This window comes from Falco cherrug, chromosome 11 (genome assembly GCF_023634085.1).
Source record: "Falco cherrug isolate bFalChe1 chromosome 11, bFalChe1.pri, whole genome shotgun sequence".
Lineage (NCBI taxonomy): Eukaryota > Metazoa > Chordata > Aves > Falconiformes > Falconidae > Falco > Falco cherrug.
The window spans coordinates 30,518,505-30,545,174 of record NC_073707.1 but is presented as its reverse complement, the minus strand read 5'-3'; positions in this window follow the sequence as shown (position 1 = coordinate 30,545,174).

Here is a 26,670-nt window from a genome sequence, read left to right as displayed (position 1 = left end):
CATGAGTATAAAAGTATATAGCATCCTCTTCAGAGGATGCTGAAATTAAGCTTTGGGGCCATCAGCCCTCCCCAGGAAGCTGTGTGTCACCATTGAACATTAACTGTCACCGAGCAAGTATGCTGGAAAATTCTACATTACTGATTTAAATAGAAAATGTTAATGCCAAGACACTCCATAATAAATCAAAGCTTGTGAGTGGCAGGACAATGGGATGGCTCATCGCTGCAGCTGATGGCCCAGCCCACCTGGAGCTGTGTCTGGGTCCATGCCTGTCCTGTCCCATCGGCTCCTCGTCTGCTACCCACCTGAGCCCAGCCAGCCCCTGACAGAGCAGGGGTCCAGAAGCAAGGATCCGTGCTGAGAAGGGAAAGGAAAGGAATTGGTTAAGGGATTTTTGCATATACGTGGTAGGAAGAAATCAGTTAGACTTAGTGTGTCAATGTGCCGTCTGCCTGGTACCTCAGCTGTGTGAGGCTGAGAGAACAGAGAGCAACTGCTCAGCAGATAAAGATGTCTTCATGCCTGTCTGGGTGAAAGAAGGCAGAAGATCAGATGGACGAGTCTGGGGCTGGTGTCAGGGCTTAGACCTTTAATTTTCTAGATATAAATATTAATCTCATTAGACCAGACAGACTATATACAGTGGTTCATCTCTGGAGACAGCTGGGTGCTGTTGGCTGAAAGGACTAGCGTGTTGGGAAGATTTGGCTTTAGCCTGACTGACTCAGTTTGCTTTCTCAAGTGTCAGATGATGCATGCTACGCTTTAGACTATGTGATAGAGTGGGAAACGGTCTCATACAAGCATGCATACTTGCACACTGGGTACTGAATAGAAAATAAATATCCTTCAGCTGTAGATTTACTGATAACAGAGTATTCTGGGTGGTGTTTATATTCCATAAATAGCCATAGAGGCACCAGAAAAAATGTTAATGCCTATGTAGGAAGGATTGTGCCAGACATCTGATTATGGGCTATAAATAGAGACTGAAATATGTTTTAAGTAGTCTGTGCAAGGCCCCACTTAAATCAGTCTTAGATACTTGTACGCAATACTAGCATAACAACATATTCTATCTCTGGCAGTGACTGAGAGTTAATTCTCAGGTTGAAGTTGCCTAGATCTGGCTTCTTGCACATGTCCCCAAAAAAATCCTAACAAAGAAAGAACTCTGACCTTGTTCAACAAATTAAGTGGAAGAGCAAACAAAGCCTTTGTAGCAGTAGTGGTACATAATTAGCTGTGATCTTCTGGGTACAGTCCACCATTTCACAGAACAGCTAAAATAGAAGCAAGAAAAAAGCTCCACCTTGAATCCGAGCTAAAGCATTAAGAGTAATACAGTTTTTATATCTTCAAAAGCACAGAGGAAAAGGGTTAGGGAATATGATCTATTATTTTAAGAACAAAGCCGATGCTTTTAAGTCGTACTCAGAAATTCTTCTAGTTTTCTTCTTTTTCTATTGATCTGTGTGCCTCGATATAAAACATCACACAAGGTAAATAATGGACCAGTCACCCAAACTGCTCTTCAGTAAGCAGGCAACCGGAGTATTTTGTTTGCCTGTTAAATGCAGTAGGAACAATCCTAGTTTCCTTGAAGTCAATGACAGTTTTAGGATAATCCTCCAGCAGGGCCCAGATGTCACCCCGTAAATAGCTGAGGTAGAGTCTAATGTAAAACCTGTTGAAGGAATTTCTTCCACTGATTTTAACGGGCCTTGCCTCAGGCCCATAATGGACATGATGTTAATATTACGTGCAGTGTTGGCTCATAATGCTGAGCTCTCATTTTGTTACTTTTAAACAATAAAATACGGTTTGTTAGCAACAAGACGACAGGTCTGTTCTGGGCTGTTGTGAATCCTCTTACTGCCTTCAGAGGAATCTTGGGTACTATATGCATCGTTTTAAGTTTAACCACAAAAAACATATTGGTAGGTGCCACCTTGTAGAATAAATTTGCGTTTCAGCTGTCCCAATTTGGTGTAAGACAAAAAAAAATAGAAAAAGGTTTTTCCAAATTTAAAGCGCTATATCTTAATAGAGAGAAAAAGTGTTGGATGCAAATCTCTTGAATTAAAATAACTGCCTCTTTGGATGGGCGAAACAGAGCATGGAGTAAATCTCCTCAAATAAAATACCAGCACTCTAGAGGATTAGTTGCATGCTCTATTTCCTCCTTACAAATGCGCCATTGAGTGATGGGCAATCACCCTTATTCTGCCTTATTGAAGGTGTGCTATCTCTGTGATGCAGATACAGCCAATCATCATAAACTTGTTGAACTAGGTGCTTTTAAATTTTAGTTGCTTATTAAAGATTACAAAGTGATCATAGGGTGGAAAATAATATTTTTTTTTGTTGAACAAAATGCAACCATGCGCTAGACCAAAATATGATGTATTAATTAATTTGGAACCCCTCTTTTAAACCAGCCACACACTCTGTAGCTAAAATTTTTGCATCTTACTTTAATTTACTGATTGGGAACAGGTCTGCTGCAAGAACAGGCTGTCATTACGGTGTCCAAGAAAGGAGTTTTATTAACCCTGCAGGGATGTGCAGATTATATCTCACTCCATACCTACTCTGATGTATTGAGGTAAAAGCACATGCCTGATTTACTTCTTTCCCCTCCCTCCTGTTCCCTCTTCTTTGCCCACCATCCAAAGCCTTTCCATCTGCACCCAAAATGATTAGTGTTTCAGCAGCTCTCTTTCTAACTTTGCCACCTGCAATGCAGATAGGAGTGCAGAACATGAGAACGTATATTATTTTAGACTGTAAAATACGCATGCCCTGTGTGTTGCTTTTGATGGATTATTTGCTGTAAAGTTGGCTCATAAAGGCTGTTATATCAGACAGAAATGCAGGAAAGGCAAAACCAATGACCTGAGCTAGGAACCTGTCTTCAGTAGGTGGTCTGGCTTATAGTCGCAAAAAGGTCTTGGTGTTTTTTGTGCCAAGGTGCTGTGGTTTAACCCCAGCCAGAAGCTAAGTACCATGCAGCTGCTTGCTCACTGGCCCCCAGTGGGATGGGGAGGAGAATCAGAAAAAAGGTGAAAACTGTGTGTTGAAATCAGAACAGTTTAATAATTGAAATAAAATATAATAATAATAGTCATTAAAAGAGAGACAACAACAAGAGAGAGAGGAATAAAACCCAAGACCGACCAGCGATGCACCACCAGCTGCTCCCCCCGCTGAGCGATGCCCAGCCAGCCCCCAGCAGCGATCGGCCCCTCCCGGCCACCTCCCCCCGCTTATATACCGAGCGTGACGCCCTATGGTATGGAACAGCCCCTGGGCTAGCTGGGGTCAGCTGTCCTGGCTCTGCTCCCTCTTGGCGCTGGGGAAACTGGAAAGCCCTTGGCTTAGAGTGAGCCCGGCTCAGCCCCAGCTAACCCATCGGTGTGTCATCAACAGGATTCTCATATTAAACCCAGCACTGCATCAGCTGCTAGGAAGAAAGTTAAATCTATCTCAGCCAAAACCAGGATGCAAGGCTTTTGCCATAACTGAGGTGAGCAAAAGATATTGACTCACTTGGCAGAGGAGTGTAGAAGGCTTGGAGGTAAGTAAGAGCAAGCCAAGAGTTACTTGTTCCCTGAGATAATAAGAAATGTCAACTGCTGCACATCTGTTTTGAGGCCAAAAGGAGAAGAAAAACAAAAAAAAAAACCAAAAAAACCCCACCCAGCCTGTATGTGGGATTTTTGATTATTTTACATCTGTCCAAGTTATATGAACCTTGGAGAAATAGTCTTTCTATTATTCGTAGCAGACTGTTACAGTTTTATATTAGTCTTCCTCTCCCTCTGAAGGAAACCTGTAGTAGATGCTGCAAGCCTTTCTGGTGTGCTTAAGGATGGGGGTGACCAGTGGCTTTAGCTCAGATACTCAAACTGGGCAGTGTCATAAGAAAAAGTTGGGCAAAACACTGAGAGAACGTGATAGGCAGTGAAAGCGTGCTCCATGCTGCTTTAATGGCCATAAATATTGTTCCTATAGCCTAAATATTAACCCCTAATGCACTTAATAGTTACCCCAAGCTGCAGAGGACATTAACATTGAATGTAAGTGAAGCTCTTTTCAGTAGCTGAGGATTAAGAAACAAAATTATGACAGGCTCTTGTAAATACCTTGTAACTATTTATTACAAGTCAGGAATTCAGGTTAGAGTTTACACTTAAATCTATTCCAAATATTGTTCAGGGTCTGAGCTGAAACTTCAGGTAAGACACGGTGAATTTACTGACCTGTATTGCAGAACATGTGCTGATGTTCTTTATTGGCTGTGTAATTATGGCTTGTGTTTCATTGTTTGTGGTTAAGAGTTAAATCGTATTAAAAATACTCCTGTATTCCCCTTTGTGACATTAGACTGAAGTTGGGGTTTGTTGATAGAAGCAGAACTGAAAGGTTGAGAGAAGGTGTGTAACTAGAAATTTTGGGGTTTGTATAGGGGAATATACTTTAATTCTGATTGAATTCCAAAATGCTAAAATTCTGAGTAAAAGTCTGATTTCCCCTGAAAGAGTAATTCTGGATGCCATGTCAGCAAGGTTGCTTTCAGAGTATGGCCTGGGCTCTGGTGTGCAACCTGTGCCTCCACTTCCCAGGGTGAAAGAGGAGTAGGGAGGTTCTGTTACAAGGAAGGGAAACACAGTGCAAAGGGAATACGTCTGTTCTGCTAAGTAAAGAGTAGCTAAAAGAGCTACGTCAGCTACCCCTGTGCCATTCCTGGTTGAAAAGCAGCGATTGCCACAAGTAACCTTGGCCATGCCAAGTTGTCCTGCTGGCTCTCCGTGATGCCCGGCTGCCTCCGGAGCAAGTGTTGGCCGATTGCCTTTAGTCCCTGCTGAGACCTTCATGGAAACTCAGGTAAGTTCTTCAGAAGGAAGCTCAGGAAGGTAACAGCCTTATCTTGCAGTTTTTGCAACTGCTAATCAAGGAGTGAGGTCTCTGTCCATCATCAGGTGGAGGTGGGCACCGCCTGCACGCCTCCAGGCATTTCTCTGCTTATGCAGGTTCTTCCTCTTAGCAGTCCTGCACGAGATTATAACTGGACAGGTAAATCTACACCTGCTGTCACTGTATTTTTACACTAAATGGCATGTTATTTTGTAGTATATTCATGGATTCATTCTGGAGGGTTGTAAGAACAAAATTCATATAGAAAACAGAAATCTGCTACAAAATTCTAGCATGTCATAGGCATATTACATAAAACTTGACCTTTACATGAAGTTAAACCAGAGAAAGTCAGTGCGAATGAGGCAAAGAACATCATTTATCAGTATATAAACCCTTGCTGTGGCCACAGCTTGAGCAGGCTGTGCTTTTTTGGTTCCTGCATCTTGCAAAAGACATGGTGAAGTCAGAGTCAAAGAAGTTACTCAGGAGGTAAGTAAATGATCAAGGAGTGGAGCAGCAGATTTGGGGGGGGGGGGGCGGGGCGGAACTGGAGAGGCTACGATGCTTCAGTTTGGAGAGAAGCAGCCTGAGCAGTGTGATTGGGGTTAACAGACTCGTGAGTTGAGGGTGAAGTTTCTAATAAATTGTATATTTTTGCCAGTATATGTGTTTTAGAATATGTTACCTTTCCATATTTTTTCCATTTTGCACATAAATTGTACATATCAACTTTTTCTTCAAAGAAAAGTTGCGTACTTGGAGGCAGTGATTTGAAATAGTTGAATTAAATGGTCTTTTTATGGTACAATAACGGCTTGTGAAGAGTAGTGCTTAAAGACAGAAACTATAAAGACATCAGTACATAACCTGTCTCTGAGATCTGACCTCACAGCAGGGTAGCTCAGGAACATATACAGAACAGAGGAATTGATTTGGGGGAAGTAAATAAACTCCATAGCGTAAACATTTTAATTGGTGAATAAAATGCCAGTATCATAGGTATTTAGGCCAAGTTCATGCTGAGATGTTATGCTAAAACTCCTGCCCTCTTGTAGTTAAATATGTATCAGAACAGATTGAAGTGGTAGTTTAATGTGTGTGGGGTTTTTTTTTTCCAGAAAATGAGATTGGATTTTAGAAGAAATGATTGCATATGGACTGTTAGATTGGCTGCTTGACCTATTTAACACACCTAGCATTATTCCAGGCATTTTCTTTCAGCCTCTATGGGAGCCCTCATCCTGTTTTCTCTGGCCAAGGAAAACACGTGGAGAACTTTCACGAGGCCTTGGTCTGGGAGGAGAGGCAGGATGAGATTCCTCCTGGTCACAGCTGCTTCCTGGAAGCACAGAGAGGAGCTGGACCATGGGAGCGAATGGCAGAGGGGGCAAACCAGTTGTCAAATCAGCCAGTCTGATCTGCAGATGGAAACCGTGCCAAATAATTTAGTGCACAAGTCGGGCCAGCTTTTAGGGGATATAACTTCTGTAACTCAGATTTATGGAACTTGTAATTCAAGCTGACACTGACTTTGCCAGCACTGCAAGGGTCATTTTATGCTGTTCTGGAGCAATCTGTACGATGAGCGAACCATCACTCATGCAATAGATTTAGTGTTTACAATTGGGGTTTTGTTGAAAGAATAGTTTTAATTGGGACGGGGGTGGGGGAACTTAGCTAAAAAAAAAACAACCAAAAAAAGCTTTGGTGGTAGTTGCAGTCGTCTTTGTGTCTCTTGGTGTTTATGAGGGTGGTGCCCCCAAGTTTCAGAATTTTGTTCAAAGTTCATGTTTGCATTTTGGATCCCCTTAGAGGAACTAGAGCCAAAAACCCAACTGCTAGTGTTTAGTGCTATCCTGCACCACTGGTTTTTGTCATTTGAGGATTGAAAAGGATTTTCTTCTTTTTTGGCAGCTGTACATGTGGCACGCGCTGCTTACATCAAGGCCTGCAAGCGTATATAGCAAAATTAGCAGAACGGAGTCCAAGCTAAAATGTGAGAAAAAAAAAATATAATAATCAAATATTGATGAAAGGAGCCCTTAATTTTCCCAGCAAGGTTATCTGGAGCACTGCCATGCTCCTTTAATCCTCATGCCCGGAGTGTATGCAAAGTAACAGCTGGGATGGAAATGGTTATTCAGCCCTGAGAATGGGGATGGTGACACCTCCCTTCGGTCCCACCACTGTGCCCCCCCAGCCCTCCTGCAGCTCCTCATGGCTGCTTACCAATACGGCTGGGGTTTTTTTCCCCCCAGTTGCTAATTCCTTCTTATGTGTCTATGCGCAGTTTAGTTAATCTACAATAAAAACTTCCAACTATTTATTTCTAGTGGAGCTTGCAAATGTTCTTATTGCTGATGAGGGACAGAAGTGGAGTGCCAAGAAATGGGAACCAGATCAGGGACAGAACCGTCATTAGTGGTTCCAAGGAAACATTTTCAAAATCCGATAGTTGAGGTGCTTTTTCCTCTTCAGTTCTATTTTGACTTGGTTGACAACTTTTTTTTTTTTTTTTTCAGATGTGAGGAGTTTATAGTTTATGCACTGAAATATAACATAGAGTATTTCCTTAAGTCTGAAGATTACAATGACTTTCCATTTTTCATCCTCTGAAGTCAGGGCCTCCTTCTGATACACCGCTCCCTCCCCAGTGCGGTTTTCTCAGAAAGGTCACAACACCCAGGCTTGTGGTATTTTCCATTGTAGGAGTTCTTGCTGGATTTTTATTTCAGGTTTTAGTAATATTTAAAAAGGAATGGAAAATGAAATCGCATTTGCTCTTTCATCTTCAGATTTGCCTATCTCACAGAAGGCTGTATCCCATAAATTATGTTCCAGGAAATCTGTGCTTAACTTCACATGTGGAAGGATGCACAGAAGGTAACCTGCCTGTAGGATTTTGATGCGGATCCATACTAATTCGTACAGAAAGACCTTAGAAGAGAAGACTGTGTTCTCAGAGGCACAACCTTCCTAGAGCTGAGTGGGGTGGGATTTCACACAAATTGGGATTCCATCAAGTACAAAGCTGACCCAGGAACTGTTCTTTGTCACCCAGGACATTTGAAAACTCAGCCTTCCTGGTGAAAGTTGAATAAGTCACATACGTTTGGAAGCGTGGTGTATCACCCCTGTAAACATTTTGTCAGCTCTACAGCCGAGTTTCGCAGATACATGCAGAAGTGTACGGCTCATTTCTGAAGAGGCTGAGATGTATGTATTTGGATTAATATTTTACATATAGTTAGATGACAGCACGGGTACTGTGTTTCAGGAAAGCTGGCAGTTTATTAGAATATTTGGTGATGCAGTGGTTATGGAAAGAACCAAGCCAGATCTGAGGTTCTTGTCTGTAAACAATCAGAATATTGATTTCTAAAAATTATTATACCTATGAGATACAGCTTAACTTACCAGAATAGCATAAGGAACTAGGCAATTAATAACGCTGTTTATTAGTGACATAATCAAATTGAGGTTTGTGTAAAAGCAGCATAGTGAAAATAAGATGAGAAAGATATGTATGTATTGGCATGCCTGCGAAAGACTGGCAGAAAAAAGACATACATCTGGGGAAAAATGCAATGTAAAAGCTGCTGAGAAAGATAAATGACATTTTAAGACCCCAGAAGAAACGTATCTCTCTGCTTATGGAGAGGATTTGTGGTGAGGTATAACCCCAAAGTTATTTTGCAGCATTGTCTGAGCTCCCAGCTCCGCACCGTGCTGCGCCTTGTAAATCCCAGCTTTCGTATTCCCCATGCAGCAGCAACATCAACAGTGTTTAAGCCATAAAGCTATTGATTTAATTTTATGTAACACATAAGTAGGTATGTAATTGCACAAATGAGCAAACGCATGGAAATGAGCATTTGGCAACTTAAAATAGGGGCGGAGTTCTGGAAAGGCCGGTAATCAGTTATTATGGAAATCGCTTATTCTATTAATAACTTCTGAATGGTCAGTGTGCCCCTAAAGTAGCTTTCTTGACAGCTGGAATAACAAAGCTGTCACATTCTGAAATATTTAGTGGTATTACTGTCACCGCACCAGCATGATCAAGGCGAGAGGCTGCTGCCCAGGTGGCGTTAATCCCAGCGTTAAAGGGAACGTTCCCCTGGGGATGCGCAAGGTGGGTTAGAGACCTGCCGAGGTGAGGCTGCGGCAGCTCCCCAGCCAACTCAAGCAGCTTTGCTTTAACCCTCTTTTAGATTAGCTGGAGTAAGTCTTAATTTAGGATAACGGAAAGATCATATTAATAACGTTTCATATTAAATCTGCCTCCCCCCCCCCCTTTTTTTTTTTTTTTTGTTTCTGTTGAAATCTGGTATGTAAGATACCTTCATAGGGGCTTATTCTTTCTTAAAAAGTGTTGGGAATATATTGTTGAATGAAAGAGAATTAGGAATCGTTGAGAGCATTAGCAATAAACTGTCGATGGTTCCACATATGGATATATATTTTACAGGCTGGGATGAATTGCTACCTTTGTGTCTAGAAACAGAGAAAAGTGCTTTATAGGTGAAGAGCTCCTTAGCAGCAAAAGAAAAGAACGTCTGTCTTCGTTCTACTTTTTTTTAAAAAAAAGATACCCCTTCAGATAGTCTTCTGAATTATTACCATTATACAGCACTGATCCAGCGGGCAGGACAAAGGACCTAGAAAAATCCTGAATCTATAAAATAACGACAGGCTTTCTATTAGCTATTTCACCTCTAAAATTCAAGAATTGCTCCATCTCCCAAATCCTAGCTGTACATTGCTTATCAGATTTTGGCTGTCTTAGATTGGAGTCCAGAAACTTTGATCTATGTGTGCGTCATCTCCAGAGCTGCTATTGCATCTTACTCTTTCGAGCTGAAAATAAAGGGAATAGAGAAAGCACAGTTTTGGCAGGATGTAGTAGTCTTGTACAGTAAGCTAAATGAAAATAAAATATGTTCACACTTTAACTGCTATTCCAGCAATTACTCTGTGCAGGACATGAACAGGAAAACTAGTTACAAATTATTTATTGTGGTTCTATCCCATTGTATGCTGGATTGGAAGCGCTCATCATTACTGCAGAGCGAACCTTTACGTGTTATATTGCTGTCTGAAGACTTTATCGACACTGACAGTATTGTCTTCACTATTTAGGTCAGTCCTGACTATATTGCTTTGCCTTTTGTAGATTGCTTGGTACTCAGTTTGAGAGCTCTGTTAAACACAACGTGAAGTTCGCTGTCATCTGGCTAAACCCCCAGCTGCACATCTAAATTTGGCTGCGCTGGGAGAAGAATACACATCCTTTTGTCCTCCAGGCAGGCTCAAAACCAGAAAACCAACAACCATAAACCGCAACAACAGTTTTTCATGTAAATTGTAAGTCCAGACTGTTCACTTGAAACATTGCAGCTACCACATCAATAACCAATGAGAGAAATTTATCTGTAAAAAACCCCAAAACACAGTTCCTCTTAGCATCTAAGTTCTTAGCCTCAGTGATATCCTTCTGGTGAAGATTTCAACTGTCTAATTAAGTCTTGTATCAGAGGAATATTTTTCCCAGTTTGTAACCTTTCAATTTTACATGCTGCCCCCCCAGTTCTCACATCATGGGACTAGAGAACAGGATTCCACGATCCCTCTGTTGTTAGAGAATCTGTATATTTTAATTATGTCTTCATTTGCCTCCTCTTTAAGGTAAACAATTTTACTCTGCTGGAAAAGTTTCCCATGTCAATAATGATTCTTGTTGCCTCTTTACAAAAGCCATTTAGTCCAGTAGGATGCTTTCTGAGATGGTGAAATGGTGAAAGGTACTGAGCACCGTGTTTCAGATGGCAGGAGTGAATCAGGGATTTATATAATGACATTATAATCTTTTTTTATATTCTTCTTCATCCTACTGGTGCATCTTAATGTTTTGTTTGCTGTTTCAGCTGACAGTACATGTCAAGGAGAGGTCTGCTCTTAGCCGCTGAAAACAATGCCCATCATTTTCCTGAGCTGCTGCAATTACTGTTGAAACTCATAAAGGCGCTGGGTAGTCCAGACTTTCCTCTCCTGTATGCATCACTTCGTATTGCTTAGCATTCAGCTTCTTTTGCTGTCTCGCTGAATATTAATTTAGGCTGAATCTTCGTGGGGAAGCTCAGGAATGCAGACCTGACAGCATTTACATTTTAGTAATAGCATTTCATTTCCATTTTGGATGGGGCTCACTCTTAGTGTTTTCATATGTCTATCATACAGCTTATCCTAAATGTTCATTTTCAGTAATTTTAACTGGCTGGTAGGATATCTTAAATTTATTTTTAAATGTTTCTGCTGGCATAGCATAATTTGTGGGAGGCAGACAATTTTCTAAATCAAAGTGGAATTCTGGTGCAGGTACATGTTATATTCCCCTTAATACCTAGAGAATGCATGAAGTTATATCTTATTACAGTTGAGTACCCAAGGAAAGTATAACATTTTAAAACACATCTAGATAGGGTATATTTTCTTTCAAGCTTCGTGAAATAAGATTTTAAGCTTTGAGTTTTCATTCTTATTACAATACCTTTAATTTATGTATATTTTAGCTGTTATCCATCTAGGTTTTTGGAAATTGTATTTCAAAGTGCTTTTTGTACCTATGAGGACAGAACACAATAAGTCTTGGATCACAATGAAAAATATATTGAAGGCGCGTTTATTGTCAGGATGGGGGCTGGCTGATGGGGAGGCAGGGGAGGTGAGTCTGCTTCGAGCTGGAGCACCCTTTACCTGACACAGTGCAATTGTGGCTATGAAGCCGATGTGCACACGCTGAGTTACTGCTCTTGCTTTGCAGAAGGTTCTCCCCTTTAAGCACACTGCATCGCCTTTGTGGCTGTCCTGCGCTTCTGTGCCACTCCTGCCATGCGTATTGCTCTGGTAGGACACCCTGGGCTCATTGACAAATTCTCCTGCCTTGCAATCTGTAGTGTGAACCTCCTCCTCCCATACTGTGCCTTCTTTAGTTATCAGCAACCATGGTTAAAGCAGTGGTTGCAATCCCACCAGTAGCTAGTCTGTCTGTGGCTGCACTAGAAGAGATCTCTAAAAGCAGAAGATGATCGTATCAACTACTTAATTTTGGAACAGCTTCTCTTGGATCAGCCTCATTTGGTACAATGCAGTTCCAGAGTTCAGGAAAGAGATTCAATGTTCTGCATTTAACTGCAAGGATGGAAAAAATACCTTTGGCATTTCAGGATAATGCAGAGTATCAAGGGAATGAGCAAATGGAACTTACTGTAGAACTGCAGCACCAGCACCCTCATATGAAGTTTCCTTGCCATCAGAAGTGTTGGGCTTTCACCGCCCTCCGGAGCTGGCCACTGCTGTAATGTCTAGTCAGTGGAGCCCCGTCACCTACTGAAACCAGACACAATGGAGGGGACCGAGGGTCCTGATAAAGGTACATTAGATGTATGTTATAGAGCTTGACAGCCTATGGGAGGATGATTTGCAGTCTGTGAGACTCTCAAAATTCAGTGCCATAATTAATAGAACCCTGTTTGCCTGGTTATTGTCCCACATGTGAATCCTTGGGGTCTGTCAAAAGAAAGGAGAATCTCTCTCTTCCTTTACTCTTGATTGACATCTGCTATTGCCATCCCCTGTGCTGTTCCAGGGGGCTTTGCTAATTCTCTGCTCTGCTGGGTGATGAGAGCTGCATTGTAGAGAAGACCTACGTTACGGTAAGGTGTGCCATGATGATGGCAGGTGCCTTTGCAAGATAAAGGACACATTGCAATGCCTCGTGAACAAGCTGGAACAGAGTGTCTTCTACCCAGCCACTCAAAAAACAGCAGTGGGACAGACAGGGAGCCAAAGGTTGGACTGGTGCCATTGCCCCCAGCGTGGTGACACCCAGGACCACATCCTCCAGCCCTCGGCTATGGACCTGCATGCTGTGACCGGCACAGCTTGTGCTCAGCGTGGCTGGAAAGGGCTTCCCAGTCTCCTAAGAAAGGCGTGGGTGAAGGCTGTATGGAATTATGTGCCTTTTAGTGACATAGTGAACGATAAGTTACAAGTTTATTCTGGGTGTCTGTTTCAGGCTTCTAGTCAGTATTAAAATACTATCTCTAAAGCTGTCAAGAAAAGTTGTTAATATAAAAATTTTGCGTGAGTGCCTGTATGTGCATAAGAAACAGAGGAAAGAGCTGAGTTTCTGTGGTATTAAAGCAAAACAGGCAAATTTAAAGCAGTACTCTAGTAAATATAAAATACTAATGATCAGCTCCACAGCTTTGTTAGTGTTGTACCTTCCATTTCCCTATACACATGAATTCTTCGTGCCTTCTAAAAAGTTTAAAAAATGTTTCAGTAAGAAACTTTTCCAAAGTCTTTTATTAAAATCGTTCTCCTACTGACACATTGATGAAGTTCTTCTCTAGTGGAAGCTCCAATGATTTTAATTTTATCAGAAAAACACAGGAAAATCAAGCAAGAGAAAAACCATCAAACTCTAATAAATCTTTTAAAACAAATTAAAGTGATGACTGAGCTGACATATTCAATTTTCAATAAAAAAGGATTTTCAGCAAGCCACGGGCATTTCTCAAAGACTTAAATCTGCAAAACCAGAATTCTACTTGTTTGTTTGCACTCGAGTGCATTAAATCAACCCAAGCGGCTGATCTGTGAAACATGGCACTGCCCACGTTCCAGCACAGGGCAGCTCCGTGCTTCCCTGCACTGGAAGTTTCTTATGATTAACAGGGAGAGATGGAAAAATAACTTTTCAACGAACCTTCTGTACACAAATGTTGTGACGCTTCATGTCTGGCTCAGCTGCAATTTGGATAATTAACAATAAGGTGTAGGATTTGTATAGCAAAAGCATAAAGAATTGTGTGTATGTGTCGTTCGTACATAATTCTCTATTGAATAGTGCCAAATGTATTCTAGGGGACCTGGGTTTGTTCTTTGCTCATTTGAACATATAAATACTGGGAAAAAAACCAATCCTAGCTGGAGAACATCTTTCCTCTGTTTCCTGTTTAAGGAGAATATAGGATAACACACTAGAGAAATAATACTAACCATGTTAACCATTAAATTACAAAGTAGAGTACTGGTCCAAGTATTTCACTGCACAACAGCAGTGCTGGGAGAAAAAAAGTTCTTTTATTGGGTCCTCTGTGAACCTGAAGGGAAATGTATCTACGAAAATGATGATTTAGGACCAGTATTGTTGGTTCATGTCTGCCACTGCTTAGACACCAAAGAGTTAGTCATTTCTATCCTCTGTAATGCCAAAGGGCTCACTCCAATTTCAGCTAACAGCTGAAGATAAAACCCATGTCCATCATGTCTCTGTATTGTGTGGGGGGTTTTTGTGGGTTTTTGTTTTGTGTTTTTTGTTTTTTGGGGTTTTTTTGTGTGGGATGTCATCATTTTTCATATTGTGAGCAAAGGGGTATTTCTTTGGCCAGGTACCTAATGACTGAATAAACTCCAGAAAATAAAATACTAGGCTAATTTCTTAATAATATTAGCAATTTCACTTTCTGACTTTACGAGTAGACTCAGTTTGATGTGTTTCTGAATTATTAGGCGGCATTTTTTTCAATCATGAAGCAATTTAGAAATACCCTTTAAGGTCTAACAAGTGGTGTATGCCAGATGCCACAATGTTTACAGTTTAGTTTATTAAGTTTTTGATGATTTGTGGACCCTGCTCCACACTCCACCTTTGAATCTATAACTCATTGCCTTCAAAGCTTGTGCTGTTGGTTTTATAATTAAATAATTAATATTGGTGACAAAAAATTCAAGTCATGAATACAGTAAAAATCGAGTTATGACCTCTAATTAAAATTAGTACGTTAGTACAAAAGAAAACCCTCTTTTATAATTATTCAACCATATTTTTCTTTTGATGAGCATCTTGTGTGGAACATCAGTAGAAGGTGGAATGAATGGAATGGAAAGAAGATTGCTAAAGAGCTGTACTCCTTGAGGCACTTCAAGTTTTTACAGGTAAATTTTATACAGTTCCTTGTGTGTAGGGCATAAATCTTTGTGGAGATGGTCCGTCAGTAACAGCATCATAAAAATGACTGTTGAATATTCCTGGTAATTTGTGGCATGCTTCGAAGGTCAGCCATTAGCTGTCGGAGAGGTTGAGCAGCGCACAGTGTGGGTAACGATTTATTTGGGAATTTCTGCCTGGTTAAATGGCTGTCAAGCGTGACAGCTGCATTTATAGCAAGAGTTAATGTTGGAGAATTTGTCAGGACTCTCTGACTTTCCTGACCTAATCTTTAATTTAGTCATATTTTCATTTTCGGCAGGCACAAGACCAATGTGTCACATGGATGGATTGATTCTTGGTTTTCATATTAACGGGTCTGTTCCCACACGATGCTGATTTTGTTGGTATTGATGTACTCTGGGCCCATCCTATTAACTGGCTAGTCCTGTAATGAAGGCATTAGTTTAAAGCCCTCTAGAACAGGGATGACAAAAAGTTCCTCAAGAATTACAGCAGAGTTATAAGGACTAGGCAAATGTTCAGTTCCTGTATTTTCAAGGTCCACTCCACGTCATAATTAAAAGGAAGGAAAAGTACTCCTAATTAGTATCAGTTCCACAGAAGAGACTTTCACTAAGGCTTTTTATTTTAACGTACAGCATTTCTGCTGTGATTTGTTGACATTTAAGGTTATCTTAAAAGTACATCAGTTCCTTCTTTATGAATATGCTGATTGTCTATTATAAATCAATCTTGCTCCAGGTTAAGAGAATTTGTTATGTATCAGAAATTCTGTATAGGTTCTTGTTTGTTACCGACACACTTTTTTTCCTGTCTTTAGAAGGACATGCACTTTGTCAGCAAGGAAATATTTTCTAGAAATAATTTAATTGGGAGGAAAAAAGGCCCTTTCTTCTCTTTTTCACTCCAACAAAAAAAGCGCCCGTGATTTCGCTTTGTGAAGCATGGCACAACGTTATGCACTCAGCCGTGGACTCAATTTCATTTTATCCCATCTACAAAGCTACTGCTGCTTTAGAGTTACATCTCAGAGCTCTCTGTCCCACACCTCCACTCATTATTTTGTTGTCGGAGTTAAATTTGAGCTTGATGGCTCGGTGTTTTAAAATCAGGACTGAACTAAGAGCTGGAAGAGCCTCTCTTCCCAAACTGATCCTGATCTTGAAAGTGCTGAAAGTTGAGTTGTCTCATTGCTTTGATTTGTCTCAATTTCTGCTGAGTGTATAACTCACATTTTAGTTGTGACTGCTAACAGGTAGCTGCCAGTGTTCCGTAAATCATATGTATTGTATTTAAGTAGCTATGAGCAGGGGGGGGGGGGGGCGGGGGGAAGCATAAGTTGGGCATTAAGTAACAGCTTGAAATAGGCTGAATGCTGGATGTATTGCTAATGCTGCCTTCATATCTCAGTGCTAAAGCTGTTCCGTATCTACCAAAATTGCCTGCTGCTCAGTTATCCTGGTGTCTGTGCTGGGATAGCTCAGGGACAGACCCCCACCTTCCTCTCCTCCTCCTCCCAGTGAGATCCCATCTGCTTAAGAGGAAGTAGTTAAGGATGGAAAGGGGTGTGTGTGTGCAGAATAAGATACCCTCACCCAGTTCCCACAGGTCTCTAAGCCAGAGCATCTCTGCTCAGGAGGTTTAGTGGTGCTGCGACCAGTGGCGATCACTGACTGTTGGGTGCTGGCATCACAAGAGATTTCATACCACCATCCTCACTATACCCCCGTGCTGAAACAGCTGTGGAGCTGGTGCCTTGGGCACGGCCACCGACTCTGGCAGACCATACCACGCGGGCGATGTGCCGGAGCTCCCGGCCCAGCCTCAGCAGGGGGTTTCGCTTTTACAGCTGCTTCTCTGTGCTGTGATTTCCATTAGAAGGAGGTGCAGGAGGTATTTATGAGGTGGCCTGCATTTCATACTCTGGTTTTCATTAGTGTTTAGATCAACCTACATAAAATGGTATAGTTACTGAATAAGTGGGCAGTTGTTGCTGCCTCATCCATACCTCTCAGTTACTGTTGGGGGCCGCATCCAGCCTTTGCAGGCAGCCAAGCTGCTTGTGCGCTTGCGTGGTTTGTCCCGAGGCAAAGGGTTAGCAACGGGAGGGAGGACAAACAACTGTAAACCACCTTGGCAGGGAGCCTCAGGCTGGTTCAAGTTGTTCTGAGAGGTAAGGCAAGGAGCAGCTCATGACCTGGGTAACTGTTTGTTGTTCGAACACTGTTGCTGTGTCTTCTCCTTCCCTGCCTACAATCCATCACAGCTGGTCTCTCTCCGCAGGAGTGCACAACAGGCACGCTGTGGGTATCGGTCTCTTAGTCATATGGGCTGACCTGATACTGAGGACCAACATCACTCATACACCCATGGCTTAAATTGCTAAAAGCCCAAGTGTTTTTTCATGTTAGATTTTGCAGATGCTAAGGAGGGGTTTCTAATCACATTTATCATATATATTAGAATCTCTATCAAATGAGGACATTTATTATTTTATTGTACACTGAAAAATCTGTCCTAAAGGAGAAACAAGCTAGGTAAAATGTGATGGGGAAAAAAAAACCAAACCAACTTGTTGAAATACAACAGCTATTCATGAACATGCCGTTGTTTATAGCAAAGGAAATAACTTCCTTGAGCTGTAGGTGAGCAGTTTTCATTCTCAGTGTTGTATTTCACCCGTCATGTCCATGCTTTCCTTAGATTTTAAGTACATTGCTTAACTTTGTCTTTTTCTCAGTGTTTAATTAGTGAAAGCTGCATGGTTCTACTGTAATAGTTCATCAGCTGGGCTTTAGAATTCTTGGTTCATTAGAACTCAAGGTCTAATTATGCAATATCAAAAAAAATAAATCTAAATAGCTTCAGATTTTCTGAGGTTCCCGAGAAGTTAAGAAAAGAAATCTGAAAACTATTGTCATTGTTCATAAAGAATAAACTATGAACACACCATTTTTTATATATTTGATCTGAACGATTAAATACCACACAAAACTTTAATGTCATTTAATATAGGGCAGATAGATCTTTTTTTGATGACTTGATAAATAGGTTTTAGAGGCCAGCATTTGCAGATCTGTTATGTAGATTTTAAGAGCCACAAGAAAGTTCTAGATAGAGCAGATATTTTGCATAGAAAAATATTATGTGGCCATTTTGTATAAAACCCTGATAAACTGCCAATTAGCTTCTTCATGGCCTGTTCCTAGAACCAAGCAGAGAGTTAAAACTTATGCTGAAAATCAAAAAGAAAATTAAAAAGCAAGGCAGACTGTGAGTAGGGAAGAAAAATCTTTAAAGGGTACTTAGTGAATTTTGGTGAGGATTCATCCTTTTCAATATTTTTAATTTCAAACCTTATTGATGCCCATCTTCATGTTTGAGTGGCGTGGGTTCCATGGGCCCTGGAAGGCCCCCTGCGAGGAGCGGCTCCCCACAGCCCACCCTGCCACCCCCTGTCTCCAGCTGCCCCTTGCTCTGCCCGGGGACAAGCTGCCTGTCAAGGTTGGCTTTCAACATCTAAACATTTTCCAAGTTGCCAATTTCCTGCTGTGATAGAAGAAACCACTTCTGAGATTTTGTGAGTCTTGAAACATTAATGATTAATCAGTAATTTGAGCCTTCATCCAGAATGATATTTATCTGCAACATATTCTTAAAGTTATTCCATCCTGTAATCATCATATTAAAGCCATTCACTATTGTAAGGTATTGGAGGATCTAGCTTCAAGTGACCCCATGTTGAGCCTTTTTCCACCATTGTTTGTTAAAATATAATGCATTACATGGTCTTGGAAACCTGTTGCTCAGCATCCCTTCACTGGGCTGATCATTATGGCATTGGCAAGAGAATATCACTTTTGATTACAAAATTGTCTCTGTTCAAGTTTGTGCATATTGTGAAAAATGGAGAGACCGAAAAAGGTGGCTTATGAGTTTTTATGCTTTCGAATCTAATCATATTTTTAGACATGGCATTAAACATTGAAGGTTGGATATAACACAAACCCCAGGCCATTCCATTGGCAGTAATAATCCTCCTTGATTAAGACTTATAGTTAGATTATACCAGAGATCAGAAATCATTCCTCAGTGGATTGACATTTATATCATTTTCTTGAAACAAGTAAGAATTATCCCCATTCAAATGAAATGAACATGATGTTTGGATCCTTCTATTTCTTTAAATACTGACTCCTTATCTGTAGTCTTATTTCTGCAGGAAATAATATTTTATGCCTTCCTTTTAAAATATAGCAGTGTGAAGGAATGTTATAATTCAGCCTACAAAATGCGAGGCTGCGGTTTTCTTTGCAGTATAATGTCAGACTGTTGTTGTGTATTTGCTGATTATGGCTAGTAAAATGCTTCCCCCCCCCAGACTTCTGAAGGTTAAGATTACAAATATTTGTATAATAGCAATGCATATAAGGGAAACACTTGTGTAATTTTTGCTTATTAGCTAAAAGGTCTGCAAGAGAAGCAGACAGTTCCTATTAGGAAAGCAAAGCATTCAGTCTAATTGCTACTTCCGGGCTTTTTAAAACTTCTTTGAAATGAATGGAGAAAGTTCCTCTAGCTCTAAAAGGAGTTTGGATATATCTTGGCTAAAAAAAAGTTTTATATATAGATAGGTATATGTGTGTGTGTACATATGTGTGTATATAGATATATATGAGAGACACAGTTAACTAGATTTAATAGCATGCACCATCATTTGCTCAGAAGGGCGTCTTTATTTTTTCTGATCCAGAGGGATAAAAAGACCGGACAGTCAGCAGCACCCAGGCCAGAAGTGGTCACCGACTGCTTCTGCAGGTGCTTTGAGAAATGAACCCTATTTTTTCTTGCTACATCTGTGCTCCTGAAGGTGGGAAGGCCACCTAAGCCAAAGGCTGTTAGAGCACTGCTAGCTAAGCTGGTAGTTTGAATGGCCGGTAGATAAGCTGCACCGATGTATGTTTATCGTGTGAGCTTTTGGCTGTGATTGTAGCAAACAATATGAAGCAAAGGGGTGGATATCCGGAGCGCTGGAGTAACCACGTCTGCCAGCGATATAATCACACATAATCTAATAACTTGACATGTTGCTGCCTGGGAAAACAGTCAGACAGAAGCTGGATGCCAAGAAGAGTGCTACGAAATTGGGCTGCTTGGCGTTAAACCAAATATTCAGTGCGACTCTGCCTGAGCGAGACAGCTATTAGAGGGAAGAGGAGAGAAGCCCTCCCTGTGAAAAGAAAGAGTAACCTGAAAGGAGGGAGCATGGCTTACCTTGCGTGTGAGAGTAGTTTTGCAATAAATGATGGTTTTGTCCGGCAGAAGTGATGTGTTTTGACTGCTAGGATTATTCTGGACTCATTATTTAATAGTATTTTTAACCTTTCACTGTGACACACCAGTAAAGCTTGTGGGAGATGGGAACATTTCTGGAAGTGCCACGGCCATGTGGTAGCTCTGTGACAATATATCTGGCAGCAGATGTGGCTGTAGTATTTTATTTATAGATAGTGCCAATCAATCAAGTATGGGTCAAAAATAAATCAGGCAGGCCATTCCAAACAGGAGTACTTCCCCAAAAAGCAAACTCAGTGATTATTTCATATTAGTCTTTTCTAAAACAGAAAGTTGCTAATTTTCAAAATCCTCATTTATTCTGTTCTAAAACTCATTTATTGGCATTCCAGAGATATTGCACGTGTTCTTCAGGCTTCACAACTAAAGCTGAATGTTAGCGTTTAAAATCTTTTTCAAATGCTAAATGTGTTGGACACATGTTAAAATGTGTTAAGGCACCATAAAATCCATAAAGTGCTTAAAACATTTAAACTGTACGCAAAAGCTACTGCAACTCACTGGTTGGCCTCAAACGTGATGATTTTTTTGTGTATCCTAAATGAGTAGCAGAAAAGGACATTCCAGGAATTTCTTCTTAGTCTCACTGAACTTTTTACACATGTACAGTTTGTTGGTAGTCATTGAACATTTATTCAACATAAGTATTCAATAATCGGACTAGATAAGTATTTTTCTTTTCTTTTCCCACATACTCCAATGTGACACCGGGGGGAGAAATAAAATTGTTGTTTTTGAAAAGTAATTTTCTTTTTGTTAATTATCTGATGAGACAAGTGTATTCATCTCACACAGGGCTATTTCTCATGCTCTTTTTTTCTGGTGAACAGTTCTTTTTTGAGGCAGCAATCTTACCTTGACCTGGAGCAAAGCTTTTGAGTCTTTCTGTACAGAATTGTTCAAATACCTTCTCTTCAAAATTACGTGTTTTACTGAGTGGCAGAGCTTTCAGAATTCAAAGAACTAAATTTCTTTGTCTGTGTTCAAACTTAATTCCATCTATGTAAAAAAAAATAGTATATATTTTTCTTGCTGTATTGCTCAATTTTTATGCATCTGGGTGTGCAACATTAGCAGAATGTTAATAGTTTTACAACGAGTAGTAAGTAGGTTTACACCTTTCTGGGAGGCAGTGGTAGGGGTTAGAGCCTCTGGCTCCGAGGGTTTAGGACCCTCTGTCAGTGCAGGGCACCTGCTTGGTGGAGCTCTGCATTGGCACGTGCAGCACTATATATTCCGTGGGCTGTGTTTCTGACCTGTTGCATATAAAAATGTGCAAATAGTCCAAGAATTCAATTAACTATTCAACAGCTAGTGGAAATACACATTCCTGGTATTTACTGTTTAACATCATGGACTTTTTACTTTTTTATATACGGTTGTTTAGGTATTCATTAATTTAGGTAATAATTCTTAGTGAATTTAATGACAAGAAGAAGGTAAACAGTAAATTATGATAGCAACATGCTTTCTCCAGTGTTGGATGTACTCAAAAGCCTCCCCTTGCAAAGCAGCAGCTTTGATTTTAAAAAAATGAAGCAAAAGGATAAAACAGTAGGAGCAGTTTCCATGGTTTGATAACATTTAATCTACTTGACAATCTATTGGGCCATACCAGAATTTAGTGGAGCGGAGTCTGTTATGGTACAGAACTGAAATACCGAAGCATTGTATTACTCTTTCCAGCTGCAGAAGACGTAAATGTTCTAATACAAAATGGAAACCTTAAATAAGTGGCAGCGATATATTCATATAAATACGGTACAGTTAGTAACTCTTTTATACAATGTATTTGTTTTGTTATTGATAATTGTTATCATCCCTGCATCCATTCAGCTACTCTTTTTCAGTACGTGGTGATGATTCAAATCATGTAAGTTTAAACCTTTTGTTTACCTGAACCACTGTTGTAAGGAACTGGGCTTTTTCGATCATTTATTTTTAGAACACTTTAATCAGCAATACCTCTGTTCCCATGTCACATCTTGTATCCTATTTTTATTTTTCAGTAGAGTAAACACATTTTTAATTGAAATTTGAAATCACCATAATCGCTATATACAGGTAAATTCAGTAATTATTGACGTTTCTGTAAATAACTTGGTTCTGTGGTTCCCCAACATATAGCGGATGTTCACAAAAGAGTTGTTTACTGCAGGTGCTATCTAATAACAGGAAAGTACTTGCTTTCGATTAGGTAATTGTACCCATTAATTAAACTCTATTTAATCACAAAACATTCTATTTAAACCTTGTTGTGGAAAATACTTCTTAATATAGACATGGCTTGTTTGGGTGAATAATTCAACTGCACATTGTTTATTAATAATGCACAGACAAGATGTTCCTGTAATTTCCCCAATAGCACTCTTAGCTGGTAGGCTCTACTGATTTCATGGCATTTTCCTCTTAAAGAGCTGTCGCTCCGCTAGTGTAATTGGCAGAGCCCCATTGACTTCAGCAGAGCCTCAGCAATTCTTACCAGCATTTATTTGCATCGTTACAGGCATTTAAAAATCTGGTCTTGTAAAGAACAGATGATGTGGTATTAAAAGAAAGTCAAGTTCGTTGTTTCATGAAAAACGCTTTGAAAGTCATCGGGGTGGGAAAACCATTTTTCCTAGCTCTTCCTTTCTTTTCTGTCATGCGAGGGATCAGAGGCTTGGTGCCAGGGACTCAAAGCGCCCACATGCTGTTGGCATCCTTGGGGGGTCCGATCCCCCTCCTGACGGCTCCCCGGACCCCTGCCAGAAAAGCAGCCCGAGCTGGGAGGACTCTCTTTGCCCAGCTGAAAGTGTGCTCCAAAGTAATGAGTGCACACATCTATTATTGCCCTATCAACAAGCTATAATCTGAATTATAGGTTTATATAAATGTTTACCATTTTTAAGAAAAAAATATTCATGACACTTTCCCACTCGTCAAAATAGGAAAGTGATAAAACTGTTTTCCTATTGAAAAAGTTGTTTCCAACTGTTCATTTCTTCTTTCAGTTTCCACTGATGAGGCTTGATGACTTGCTTTGCTTTGCTCTTTGACTTGCTGAATTTAGTTATCTCATTTAGAGACATGCGTGAAGTGACTAATTTAACCTGTACAAAATGGAACAGTAGCATTTTAATTTTTGATTATTTGGTAATATATAATAAAAAAGGACACACAAAATAGTATCAAGTAGAGCAAAGTGGTTTTCTGAGTGTTCAATGCATGGGCAAAACCCCTGAAAACATTTTCCTAAAGCTAAGCACTTACCCACAATTATGCTTAGTTGTCTTACTAATAGGCTTAGTTCTCAATAAGTTGTAAATTCAGTTTTCCCTTTGAGTACATATCATTATATACGAGTGCAGCGTATGCAATACCTGCACCACTCTAAGGTCATTCATTAGCTTTGAGCTACGTTTGTGCTTACAAGAAATGGGCAAATTTGTGGTGATGTAGCTGTAAAAGAAGAACCATGTTTGCTAATAAAATGTGAGAATCCAAACCCCCATCTATTTTAGCACAGTTAGGGAGAAGTTTCCTGAAGGACAGTTCATTTGCAGTGAGAGTTACTGCACTCCACCCTGTAATAAATGTCAGTGCTACTGCAGGGATCATAGTTCAGCCTCATGATGCCGTAATGAGCCAGCATGGCAGAAAAATGAAAATAGTGTAAATAAATATCCAAAGTACTATGGTAGTGCGACAGAAACTATCATCAGAGATGTAATGTCCAGATTCAGAGGCACTTCTCAAAGAGCAAAAGAATTTTTGTTGCTTAAAATGGCATAGAAAAGGTGAATCACCTTGCGTGGACATCATGCTTTTCTGATTTAAGAGCTGTTTAGTTCACTGTCTAAAATTCTAGTTCCGCTTTTAGCCCGTGTGATTCACCTAGATTGCAGGAAGCTAGGGGAGGTAAAAACCTCACAGTGCTGTTAACACTATTATCCTTTGGAATTCATGCACTAGTCTGCCAAGTGGCACAGATGCTTGATACACTCAATTTGTGAAGAGATTTTAATCTTCACAAGTACGCATCTTTTTACTTTCAGTCCCTGGCTCACCTGTGGGAGAAGCAGGCACATTCAGCCAGGCTGAGGATGCTAAACCAAAAGAAGCCTCCAGTCCCTGGGATATGGGAATGGATGGATCTTGAGGTTTGATTGAAAGTACCTGGTATTCAGGTGTATAACTGGCATGTTTAATTTCAGTAAATCGCTGTCGGATGTAAGGCAAACAGCTTGACAAGCCTGTGAAATGCCATAAGTGCGGCGGTTCTGAGTGGTCGGGGTCAAAATGCAGCTTCTGAGGGGAGGCAGGACTGGTCTTGCCGGTGGGGGAAGCTGGAGCAAGCACAGACGAGGAGCCTTTCCCCCCCAGCGTCAGCCGCTTCGGTGTTTGGGGTGTGTGTGTGCTTATATGTATATGCAAAAACTCATCCATGTTCATATCTGTCATGTGCCAATTACACATTTTTGTTTCTTGTAATAACTTCTGCTAGGCTAGTAGATACTGTTCTACGGAAAGAGGATAAGCATATAGCACCATGAAGAGAAAAAATTAAGGGCAACACATTCTGTAAGTTCTGGGTTGAGATTTTAATGGGTTTGGGGTTATGTTTTTTAAATATTAGTGGTGAATTCTGCTAATCCAATACAGATCTTATTTTTTTTTCTTGGCTGCTGGTTGCAGTAACAAAAACATTTTTCTTTGAGATATAGTCAAATTAACATCAGAGGCTCTGTTCTCCAGCATCATTCCACTTGCCTTTCCTAATGACCACGTTCCCATCCTCTAATGGTGTGGTTTCTGTATTTATGGGTTAACTCGTGACATTTCATACACTTTTCAGCTTTAGCACTCGGTTCGTAGTTCCAGGTTTGCGGGTGCGTTCTGCATAATGAAGGAAGCTAGCTAGCGGGACGCGTGACCTTTGCAAACTTCAGAAAGGCCCCTGGCCAGAAATCTCTAATAAAAAGTGTCTCCAAGCTGTCTGGGTTCATGAGCCCAAGGCAAGAGTGAGCACCATAAAATTTTTGAGAAACAAGGAAGGAAATACCGGCACGCAGCAATACTGTGTGGGGATTGAAATGTCGTGTAAAAAAACAAAAACAAAAAACAAAAAAAAAAAAAAGCAAGCTGTTGAATTTGTTTTATTTGTGAGGTTTATTGTATGAATATTGCATTACTGAAAGACACCCTCAGCTCAGTGGTTCTTTTAATCTCTTCCTCTTTCTTTTAGTCATTTTACTTTTCCTCTCTGAAACTTTCTGGTAGCATTTTTGGATGTGCTAAGTGCACTGGGCTGTGATGACAAGCTTTCCCATTCACTGAGCGGCCATATAACATGCCAGACCCATTTAGGTTGGCTTTATGGAGAGGGACGGTCACCCTGCCCACGCGTGCCAGGAGCGGCGTTGGTGGCAGCGGTCGGTCCCGTTACAGCAGCCTTCACGGGCCTCCCTGCTCGTACCGGGCTGCATTTGGGAATCGCTGCTGTTGGTGGGTGTTTCATTCTGGGCTTTGAATTCGCAAAGAGAACGGGTACTTCCGGGCAAAAGGCAGTAAATCTTTCGTGGGACTGTGAGCCAGCAAAAAGCTTGCAGCAGCTGTTGACTGAAAGCTCACCCAGAATCCAGGCAGGTCAATGGACGGACCATCAGTGACTTCAGCAGGATTTGGATAAAGCCCGTGGTGTGGTTATTGTAACTGCAATAGCTAAAACGATTAATTGACCTCAAAGATCTTCCCTCCTCTCAGGCTAAATAATGCCATTTGGCTGTCTACTGACTGATGAAAGCACTGCTCAGATTATGTTTGATTTAATGAACGGCATGTAATTAAAAGCAAAAACCCTCCTGAGAATGCATTGTAAGTAACAGGTGGAACTCGTAGAAATGCAAGTGGCGGATGCTTATCCCATTATGTTGGACAGGCTTCCTTGAAGTCAGTGCGTTCAGAACCAGAGCTCTCTTAATTATAATTTCTTGATTGATTTCTCATCTGGAGCATAGATTTAGATTGACGTGACCTAGCTGCAACATTAAAAACCATAATGGAGTGCTTGCTACACCAGGATAGCTGTGCACGATGCTAGCAAATACCGAAGGAGCTGCTGCTAAGATGTTTCATATACTGTGTAAGCTCTAGGGATAAAGCCTATTTAAATATCTACAGGTTACGCAGAGCTTTGCATTCCTGTTTCTTGGTGCATGACTGGGGATCTTGCCCTCTGCCCATGTGCAAATAAATATAATTATCATTGCTATCATCATGAATTTTCTGCTTAGCTTACCCAGTTCTCAGTTCTGAAATACACTCGGACCTAAATGGCTCACGTAACGAATATGAAAAGTGGCTCTTAGGGCTGCAGATGCAATTCA